Raw genomic sequence first — 10,657 nt, 5'->3', positions numbered from 1 at the left:
TGCAGGGGTCAGGAAGCCACCCTCACCTCTTCCACAGCTGCCCCTCCTTACCCACAAAGCCGGCAAGGGCTCTATATTAGGCCCTTTACCAGTTTCTTCCTCCCCCCTCCCCCCCAAAGCTTTATGTTTCCATTTGGTTTCCAGCTGGGGAGAGGGCTCCAGGGTGGATTAAAAGCTGCCTAGGGGCTGCAGGGAGAGGCTCAGGCGGAAGGGGCACGCCCGAGGGCCCCCTCCAAGGCCGCTGGGCTCTGGAGGCTCCTAGTCATGCTTGAGGGTGAGCCTGTGGAAGAGATACTCGTCCAGCCCGCCTGGGGGCCTGTCGGCCTGCAGAGGTGGGTCAGGCGGTCACCATCTTCTTGATGAGTTTCACCTCCCCACCCAAGAAGTGGTTCTTCAGGTCACAGAAAAGGGGGTCTGTGCAGCAGAACCCAAGGCATGCAGCTCCAGAAGGGCCTGCTTCAAATTTTTCTCCAGGTCCATGGGGCTTCCATGGCATCCATGCATGTTGGGATGGCTTCTGCAGGTCCCGGAAGAGGGCACAGCCAGTGTGCTGGTTTTGCATCTTCAAGAGCTCGGTGCCCTTGCACTTCTCAGCTAGCTCATAGAAGAAGTGGCCCGCATCCAGAGCCACATCGTCATGGTCAAAGTAGAAGCCCAGGGAGAGGTAGGTGTAGGAGGCCTGCAGGTGCATGTTGACCGGGCAGTTGACGGTGGCCTCCACCTTGGTGGAACAATTCTTGGAAGCTCATGGTTCATTGGCAATAAGGAGTTAAGCTCAAAATACAGTGTTGGCTGGTCCCAGAGACAGAGGATGGCTGTAAAGATGTTCTCAAAGGTTGTGGTTGGAAAAGAGGTTGGAGGGTGGTCAGAGGCTGGAAGAAGGGGCATCCTTGGGTCTGTTCTGTCTAAACACTGTTGAAGCAAGAGACAGATCCATGGGCCCATTGGGCACACTGCCTGTATTAGTTTCTTAGGGCTGCCGTAAGAAAGTACCAGAGCTGGGTGGCTGAACCAACAGCGTATTGTCTCAAATTCTGGAGGCTAGAAGTCCAAGGGCAAGGTGTTGGCAGGGTTGGCTCCTTCTGGAGGCTGCGAGGGACAATCTGTTCCCGGCCTCTCGTAGAGTTTCTGGTGGTTTGCTGGCGGTCTTTGATGTTCCTTGGCTTGAGATGCATCAGGCTGCTGTCTGCCTTTATGTTCATGTGACATTCTCCCTGTGGGTGTCTGTCTCCAAATTCCGCCTCCTCATAAGGGCACTAGTCATATTGATTAAGGTTCACTCTATTCCAGTATGACCTCGGCAATGACCCTATTTCCAATTACATCGGCAATGACCCTATTTCCAATTAAGGTCAATTTCTGCCATGTTGGGGGGTTAAAACTCAAACCTAAGAATTTGGGGGAATACAACTCAGCCCATAAAGGGTAGAAAATTGCAGAAAACCCACAGGATGGTACTTGACATCAGCTACAATGAAGAAGCAGAGATATGACGTTCATCTAGAACTCTAGGAGCTCTGGGAAATGTTTTTAGCTTATTAGATTCTGCATTAATGAAGGTACTCTAGGGGTAGGCTGGAATGGGTGCTCTGCCATTCCACCATATCCCCCACCTAAATCCAAGATCTTCCACTTGCCTTCTCAGTCCTGGTCATTTTGCAGCTGGTAAAATTCACACCACTGAGCACATGAAACTGGGGTACTAAAAACAGCACTATCCTTAGAAACCAGGAGATGGGAGTCAGATCCTGGCCTTACTGACTTGTTGGGTGACAGCCACAGCTAATCAAAACCTTCCGCCATCCACAATTCACTCAACAAACACTGCAGTGTTCACAGTCATCACCACTCTCTAGAATCTGGAGCCACACACTGGTAATTCATAAATTTGTTCTACAAGGTTGTCCCACTCAAATTTGCTTCTTTATTCTTTCTATCCTGGGATTTTTAAAAAGATAATTGTCTCTTCCCAACCATGACCGATTTCCTGCCACCACCATTTTTCCCTTTTGTGTCCTGGTTATTGTGTGTGTGTGCAAGCCAAGCCCGACATTCTCCTTTGATGATGGGTAAATGATTTAGATGGCAACGGAGCCAGGAGGCCAAGTTCTCCTCCAAGCTATGCCATTAACTTGCTGGGTGACTGGGAGACACGTTTCTCCACCTGTAAGCAGGGTCATTACTGTCTGCCCACCTGGCAGAACTTGGGCAGGGTCCACAGAACTTTAGGGGAGGGATTGTGGTGCATGGGACTGCTCTGCTCCATCACCATCCTCGGGGTCTGGGTCTGAGTCTGGTGCTTTTTGTTCTCATGCAAATATAGGTATCTATTGTATACAAAGTGTTGTGGAAAGGGAATGAGACCATGTGGGGTACAGTTTAGGGTGTTTTCACACAACACTCTTTTATGGAGAGGGATGGAAAAAACTCAACTCTTAGTGGTTTCAAAACAAAGGGGAATTCATTGGCTCATGTGACTGAAAAGTCCACAGGTAGATTCCGCTTTAGGCATGGCTGGATCCAGGGACTCAAACAATATTCCTGGGTTCTGTCTCATTCTGAGGATGGATCCTGGGAAAGGGAGGGAGGGAGGGAAGGAGGGAGAAAGGTGGTGTACAGAGCAAGCTGGAGTCACTCACGTCGAGCAGTGACCCCAGCAGCCAAGGGCGTTGCAGCCAAGACCAGATACGCCAGAACCGGCACAGGCTGACGACACTCAGAACCGATGACCCGCAGAACCAGGGGAGGTCTGCGAAGGCTCAAGACTGATTAAATCCCTTTAAAAAGGGAGAGTTTTTGCAGTAAACTGTCAGACTTTCAAGACGCTGACCCTTTCACATCTGACCACATCAAAAAGGCAGCCGCCGCCGAAGGCTCTGCCCGATTGATGTCTGAACAGAACCGAGATCCTCCACGGGTCGGACGTGATAAGCAGCATGTGCCGAGAGCTGCCCCAGACAGATGGAGGCCTCGTCCCGGCTGTGCCCTCACACACTGACTTCCCATTGGGTTCGATAACTTCCTAACCCTTGCTGTATCTTCTCTGTTGTGGGACTTCGGATCGTGCTTTGCTTTGTGTGACGTGTAAAAAGCCAAGTTAAACACGTAGTGAAATGTCACTGAGTTTGGAATCCTGAACCTGCTTTATCATTATGTTCGCCTCGCTTTATGATTGAATAAAGCTGTCACTGTGGAAAGAAGACACAACTCGTGTGTGCGCCTTCATAGCGTGCTTCTAACAGACGGGTACTGCGAATATGCCCAGAACTAATTACATTGTAAAGGAAACAGTGCTGAGTGATATGAGAGGTCTTGGTGAAGCACAGGAGGATTTCAGAAGAGGGATGAATAAAAGCATGTATGAATGCTTCTATTCATCCATTAAGGTCGTCAACATTAAACTCCCGTTCTTCGCACTGGGCCAGGCCTGGGGCTCTCAAGGAGCTTGCGCTGGCTAATGGAGAAGGCAGGGAATTTGGACAGTACTGTGGGGGTTCACGAGGCATGCCTAGAGGTCATATCCAGTCTGGGAATCTGGGGAGCTTCTTGGAAGCAGGATGTTGGACTGGAAGAGTGAAAATAGGAAAGAGCATTTGGAATAAAAGGAACAACATGAACAAAAGCACCGGGGCTCTATTCAGAGCTGCACAGAGGCTGACTTACTAGGTGACACTGGGCACACGATTTTCCCAAGCTGAGCCTCAGGGTTTCTGTTTGTACAGTAAAGGGCTTGAACAACTTGCTACCGAGGAAGGGAAGGAGAAAAGAATGAGACACTCTGGATGAGGCTGCTCGCCTCGGCAGGGTGAGACCTGACTCACTTCAGGTGACTTTCATGGCTTCAGGAAGGCGATGCCCCCCGGGCCCAGCCCAGAGGAGAGGGAGGGGACAAAATGATATACATCACACAGTAACCGGTATTTATTGTTCGAACAGGGAATATCTACACATTGTGCCCATCAAAAAGGTCTAAATGGCATACCGTAAAACCTAAGTGCCCTCCCAAGCCCAACCACTCATCCCCCTACTTCCCTCGCCAGAGCAAATCTCTGTTACCAAGTTTTGCTTATACTTGCAGAGATGGTCTATGCAGATGCGAGCAAGTTCACACATACATACGTGCATCTACGGCCCTGACATGTTGTTTACACATAGGAGCACACTATTCACACTGTTCTGCACCTGACTTCCTTTCCTTAATCACGTATCTTGGATACAGCAGTCTATCATTACAGAGAGGGCTGCCTGGTTCTTTCAATGACTGGAGAGGGGCCCACGGGGTGGATGTGCCCCCCCTGCAGGCCACCAGTCCTGCGTGAATGTAGGGATGAGCGTTCTGAAGGTTTGCAATCCTTTGCTAGTATCAACAGTGCTGCAAAGCCTGTCCTGGTACTTGGGGTGTTTTTGCTTGGGGGTGTCTCTGGCACAAGAAGGCCTAGAAGAGCTGTTGCTGGAGCCAAAGTCTTACGTGTTTGTGGTTCCGACATATTGCTCCAGTCCCCCTCCCCCCACAGAGGTGGTAACCAGCGTGTCCTCTCTCCAGGCAGCCTCAGGGAGAGAGGATGGGGGGATGGGACCCTGGGGAGGATTGCGGGGCCAGGGAGGGAGGATGTGCTCCGAAGGGGGAGGAACCTGGAACCTGAGCAGAGATGAAGCCAGTGAGAAGTCCCTGGGGTAATGACAGCGACACAGGGGCTTGAAAAGCCAAGGGTGATGTCCTGCGCACCCTGTCAGTTGTCCTTCCTCCACCAACAGTTCGGTGAAAGGCCTGCTACCTCTACAGCCTTGCATTTCCAGGAATGGCGCTTGGAAGACGAAGGAGAGGGCGCCTGGTGGTGCGGGGTGCGTGTGTGTGAGCACAGACAGGAGCTCAGGTGAGGAGCCAGCGACTTGGAGAAGCAGACGTGCCAAAGTGAGGACTAATTCAGGAGGAACTTAAGCGTCCCTGAAACTCAAGCAATAGTGGAGAATTCCCTGCACCTGCTGAAAGTGTGGGTAGGGAGCTAAAGCCACTGGATCCGGACATTAAAGAAAAGTAACATTTGGACGTGGAGAAGGCAGTCACTTGGCTGACGTGCCCAATGGCTGAGGTTCTCAGCACCTCTGAGACTGGGTGGTGTACCCCTGCCCCCCTGCTGTTCCTCCCAGTCTCAGTCCGCAGAACTGCCGAGTCTCCATCCCTTGCCTTCCTGTTTTGAAAGGGCATGAGTGAGCAATTTGACCCTGGTTTTTTGGGGGAGGTGAGAGAGGACGTACTTCTGGGGTGTTTGGTGATGGTTGGGGGAGGCTTCCCTGCTGCCAGTCCATCACCAGCCCATCTTTTGACTTGGGCAGTAGAGATCCTGTATCCCCACTCCCTGGGGTCTGAGACCACTAGAACAACACTCCTTCCCTGGCACTATTCTTTTTTTTTTTTTTTTAAAAGATTTTATTTATTTATTTGAGAGAGAGAGGGAGAGAAACAGCATGAGAGGGGAGAGGGTCAGAGGGATAAGCAGGCTCCCTGCTGAGCTGGGAGCCCGATGTGGGACTCAATCCCAGGACTCTGGGATCACGACCTGAGTCGAAAGCAGTCACTTAACCAACTGAGCCACCCAGGCGCCCCCCGGCGCTATTCTTTACCAGACCACCTGCCCCCAATGGCCCCTGCCCTAGACCCTGTCCTGTACTCTGTGGATCCTCCCAAGGATCCCCAAGGCAGGCAGACAGGTGAGACTTTTTGTCCCACTTTGCACATGAGTAAACCCGAAGTCTAGAGAGCAGCCTCCCAAGGAGGTGCATCCTGCCCCCCAGCATTGCCTCAGGGAACTTCCTGCTTCCAGCAGGTGATACACAAAGAAGCAAAGCCCGAACTCTCCCACACCAACAGGACCCCAGAGGTGGCGGGCTGACTAAGGGGACAACAGGAGACATGGAGGGTGGACTGGCCCTCTGCCCCTTTCATGCTGTTGACCCCATATTACCAAAAGTAGGTCCCACAGCCCTGGGCCTTGTAAATGTTTTGTAAACATGTCTGATGCTTACTCTGTGCAAAAGTACTGAGTGAGGGGCTGGAAGTAGGGACAGATATATGTCACTAATCAGTGTGTCACACCACAGTGGGTGGAATCCAGCACAGCTCTGGAGCCCGTCGGACCTGGGTTTAAATCCTGGATTTACCATAGTTTAATAATGAATTTACTATTTACTTGCTATCTTCACGTGTCTAAATGTCCAAGCTGCTCAGAATGTGAAAGAATCAGAAAGAATGAGAGGTACTTTTGTTTCCCAATTCAGGAGAGCAAGCAGGACTCGAAATCCTGGAGGCTGGGAGTCCCCTCACTCTACCAGAGTTAAGGAACACTAAGTTCCAAGTCCTAGTCCAGGGGAACTCAACATTTTTTATCATAAAACCCTAGAAGTAAACAACAGTTTTTTAAAATAAATATATTTTATTTTAAGTAAGTTGTTTTTAAAGATTTATTTATTTATTTTAGAGAGAGAGAGAGAGTGAGAGAGCATGGGGGGAAGAGCAGAGGGAGAGGGAGAGAGAGAATGTCAAGCAGACTCCTTGCTGAGCTGGGAGCCCGATGCGGGGCTCGAGCTCATGACCCTGAGATCATGACCTGAACCGAAATCAAGAGTCGGTTGCTTAACTGACAGAGCTACCCAGGTGCCCCTTAAGTAAGTTGTTTTAAAAATAAATCTCTATAAATTCTGTAAAGTACTATTTTACTAATATATCATATTCTCTTAAAAAATAAAAAATAGAAATTAGAGAAGAGAGAAGTAAAAAACAGAAGACCCTAATACTTTCCCTGAGCTTTGAACGACCCCCCACTTTGGAAACCATGAACCTAGCTTTAAGAAATCACAGAACTGGGTTGTCCAAGGGACTTAGAGGGGTGTGTATGTGTGCATGAGCACGTGTGCTAACTCAGGAACTGAGGCACTGGGACATTTGGGACAAGGTGAATGTTTGGGGGGTTTCCTTGAGTGGCTGGGGCCTGGGCTGAGCAATGGAGGCCCGAGTGAGGAGGGAAATATGGCTATATGGTAGATGGGCTGGACCTTTCGTGTCTTGGCCTGGGAGCAGCTTGGCAAGATCCCTGTACCCTGACTTGGGCTACATTAGTGGGGGGGACTTTCCTTTTCCCCACCCCTGGAGTCCCCTTAGATAACCCCTTTGCCTCCTTAGATGGTGAGCTTAACCACAGAGACTTAGTTACATATTATATTATATTATTAGTTATATATAACATGAGAGACTTCTCTTTTACTTCTATCTTTTCTAATTTCTGTGTTAAGAAAATAAATATATTCATATAATAGTATTTTACAGAATTTATAAAGATTTTAAAAAAGAACTTACTTCAAATAAAGTTATTTATTTCTATAAGCAAGGAGCTCGAGCCAGCCCCTAGCCCATGTCCCCGGAAGGGGGAGGGGGTATGCTAAGAGCACTGAACAGTAATGTGATCCTTGTTTCACCTGCTTGCCCTAGAGCTCCTTCATATTCCTTGCCTTGTATGAAAGGGTTATGGTAATGGTTATTGGAGATAATTTCCAACTGGGAGCAACCTGGCTGGGGGGATTAGGGAAAATTCATGCCCCCTAGGCCTTGGCTTAAATTGACCTTGCTTGTCATCTCTCCCTTTGCTGCTGAGGCCTCTCCTTGTTTCCCTGACTCCACCCTGCCTATGTCTCCCTGGCTGACACTCCTCAGGATGGAGGCTGATCCATGCCTTCATAAACCATTCAGGACTGTTAAACAAATCCTATAATTAGAAGCCAGGTTTCCTAAACGAAGTGAAAAATGTAACGTTACCCTTTGTTTGTTCACTGGATGCTCAACGCGTGTCCCATGACCCAGAGGAGCTGTGACTTTGGGTTTTCAAGAAGCCTTAATAAGGTAATGTTTATAAAGTTCTTAACTTTACAACTCCGCTGGAGTACAACTCCATGAAATGAGGACAAGCCGCAATTCCAAGGAGATTCCACACCACCAATCCCCCATCCCAACGGTAAAGAATGCTGTCCCCTCTTCCTCTTCCGTGGTGTGTGGAAAGCCCCAAGATGGGGACTAAGGGGAGTGGGTTTAGGCCTCAACTCCTACGCTGAATTGCTGTGTGACATTGCATCAGTCGCTTTCCGTCTCTGGACTTGTGTTTCCGCATCTATAAAAGAGAAGAGCTGATGAGACTTGCTTATTCTAAAAGTCTCTTATAACTTGGATAGTTTACAGTTTGATTCCTGTGTCTCTCCACCACTGGGTTTTATCTCAAGCAAGGATTCTTCTCCAAATTCAACCTCCCATCTCTGGACTTTCCAAAAGGTCTTGGTAATGAACCTTGAACAGAATAAATCTAGTTTGGGGTTAGCAAGACGCGTAGTTATACCTTTTCTGTCTCAGCTTTGAATGCTCAAGCTCCTGCCTCATGAAATAAAATGCATGACAAAAAATGTGAAAATGACCTGTGGCAGGAAAAAGAACTCCTTAACTCTTTCAAGGAACTCAAACGGGCCAAGAGGGGGAACAGTGGAAGGAGCGGGGGTTGTGCTGTCAGGAGGCGGCAGCCACTAGTAAGTTAACAATATTATGTTAACATCATAACAGCGGACGTGCATGGAGTTCTTGCCCATGAACCAGAGCCCATGCCGAGGGCTTATATTCATCCTCCCAGTTAACCGCACAGCAAATCTGTGAGGTAGGTACTTTCTCATTGTCTTCATTTTATAGATAAGAAACTGACACTTAGGAGCACCTGGGTGGCTCAGTCAGTTAAGCATCTGCCTCCGGCTCAGGTCATGATCTCAGGGTCCTGGAATCGAGTCCCACATCGGGCTCCCTGCTCAGCAAGGAGCCTGCTTCTCCCTCTGCCTCTACCACTCCCCCCTGCTTGTGCTCTCTCTCTCTCTGTCAAATAAATAAATAAAATCTTAAAAAAAAAAAAAAAGAAATTGACACTTAAGGAGAGGAAAGAATTTGCTGCAAGAAAATAAGTGGTTGGAGCAAAGATTCCAAAACCCATTCTTGACCTCTATAAATGTACGGCCTCCAAACCTCTGATCCTGTTGTGGTGCTTGTGGAAGTATCCATCACTCTGGGTCACTGAGCGATTCTGACGAGCAGAAACACCCCAGTAGCCTGCACGGGACTTGTAACAGAGGTGGAGTGAGTCTCTGAGATCTGGGGGTTGTTTGTTACGGCAGCACAATGTGGCCTATCCTGACCGACACTGCTCGTCATAGGGCAGAAGGAGCAGCTTTGTTCTGTATATTCTCAAAGAGCAAATTTGTCATCAGGAGATGGAGGGAGCAACGAGGTAGACATTTAAATCAAGCGGAGCCTAATAAGAGACTTGGGAGCATTTACTAGGAGTATCCTTGAGAAGACAGCAAAATGACTGTAAGGTCCTGCTGATCCTGAGATTTGAAGAAACAGTCTAAAACATGCAATATTTGTAGGGAATTCTGGAAAGATAATGTCAGAGCTAGGCCTGGGGTTGAGATAATGAGATAGAATGCAAGGGAATCCCAATATGGAAGACAAATACTGTGGACACAGCTATGTAATCACCAGCTGAAGAGCCAAACAATCCCAGTTTTTCCAAGAGAGCATTACTGGGGGAGAGAGACACTGGGGTCAGCCCGACCCTAGAATTCTCTCCAGAGCTGACTCAGAAAACATGTCCGCCTGGCACCAAGCCCTCTTGCCAGACACATTTCCCTTCAATGTAGGCTTCTTCACAGAGCACAGCCTAGCCATGGCAAAGAGAATTTGGTTGGACTTTGGTGCTCTGTGTACACAGCCTACTGACCCGAGGGTCCACCTCTACCCAATGCCTCGTTCCAAAGCTCATTCCTCATTCCCTAAACTGGGCAAAGGTTAGGGTGTGGTCAAAAATGACCTCAGGGACCCAGGCTTTCATCCTATGCTCTGCCCCTTTTCTCCTCACTATGTTTCCCTTTCCTGGGCCTCGTTTTCCTCTTTTGTAAAAATCTTTATATTCACATGGGGTTGATACAAGAGAGTAAATAAAGTCATGGATGTAAAAGGGCTTTGTAAACTGTAGGGTGCTATCCACACACAAAAGCCATCACTCTTACCGCCGGGCAGTTATTGGCCGTGTCTGCCTGGGTCCTCAGGCTGCACCACCACTGTCTCCCAGGGCCAGAAACTTTGAATTTGTCTTAAAAAAATTTTTTTTAAAGTTTATTTATTTTTCTAGTAAGCTCTATACCCAACATGGGGCTCGAACTCATGACCCTGAGATCAAGAGTCACATGCTCTCTGACTGAGCCAGGCAGGTGTCCCTTGAAACTATCTTTTTTTTTTTTTTAATTTTTTTTTTTAAGATTTTATTTTATTTATTTGACAGAGAGAGACACAGCGAGAGAGGGGACACAAGCAGGGGGAGCGGGAGAGGGAGAAGCAGGCCTCCCGCGGAGCAGGGAGTCCGATGCGGGGCTCGATCCCAGGACCCCGGGATCATGACCTGAGCCGAAGGCAGACGCTTAACGACTGAGCCACCCAGGCGCCCTGAAACTATCTTCTAACATTAGAACAATTATGGAGGCTTCTTTCCTGGGAACCAGACTTTGGACGTGGTCGGATTTCCCACCAACCATTTCTTCTTCCCTCACAAATACAAAATTTATGAGAACCGAACTTTCA

The 10,657-nt window shown here is 48.6% G+C and overlaps 1 pseudogene; it reads right to left on the bottom strand.

Moving 5' to 3' along the window:
* Positions 1-258: 258 nt before the first annotated feature.
* LOC144381051 (ferritin light chain pseudogene) lies at positions 259-2,272 on the bottom strand (annotated as a pseudogene).
* Between the last annotated feature and the right edge of the window lie 8,385 nt (positions 2,273-10,657).

Source organism: Halichoerus grypus, chromosome 2, assembly GCF_964656455.1.
Source record: "Halichoerus grypus chromosome 2, mHalGry1.hap1.1, whole genome shotgun sequence".
Taxonomy (NCBI): domain Eukaryota; kingdom Metazoa; phylum Chordata; class Mammalia; order Carnivora; family Phocidae; genus Halichoerus; species Halichoerus grypus.
This window is presented reverse-complemented; position numbering and strand designations above follow the sequence as displayed.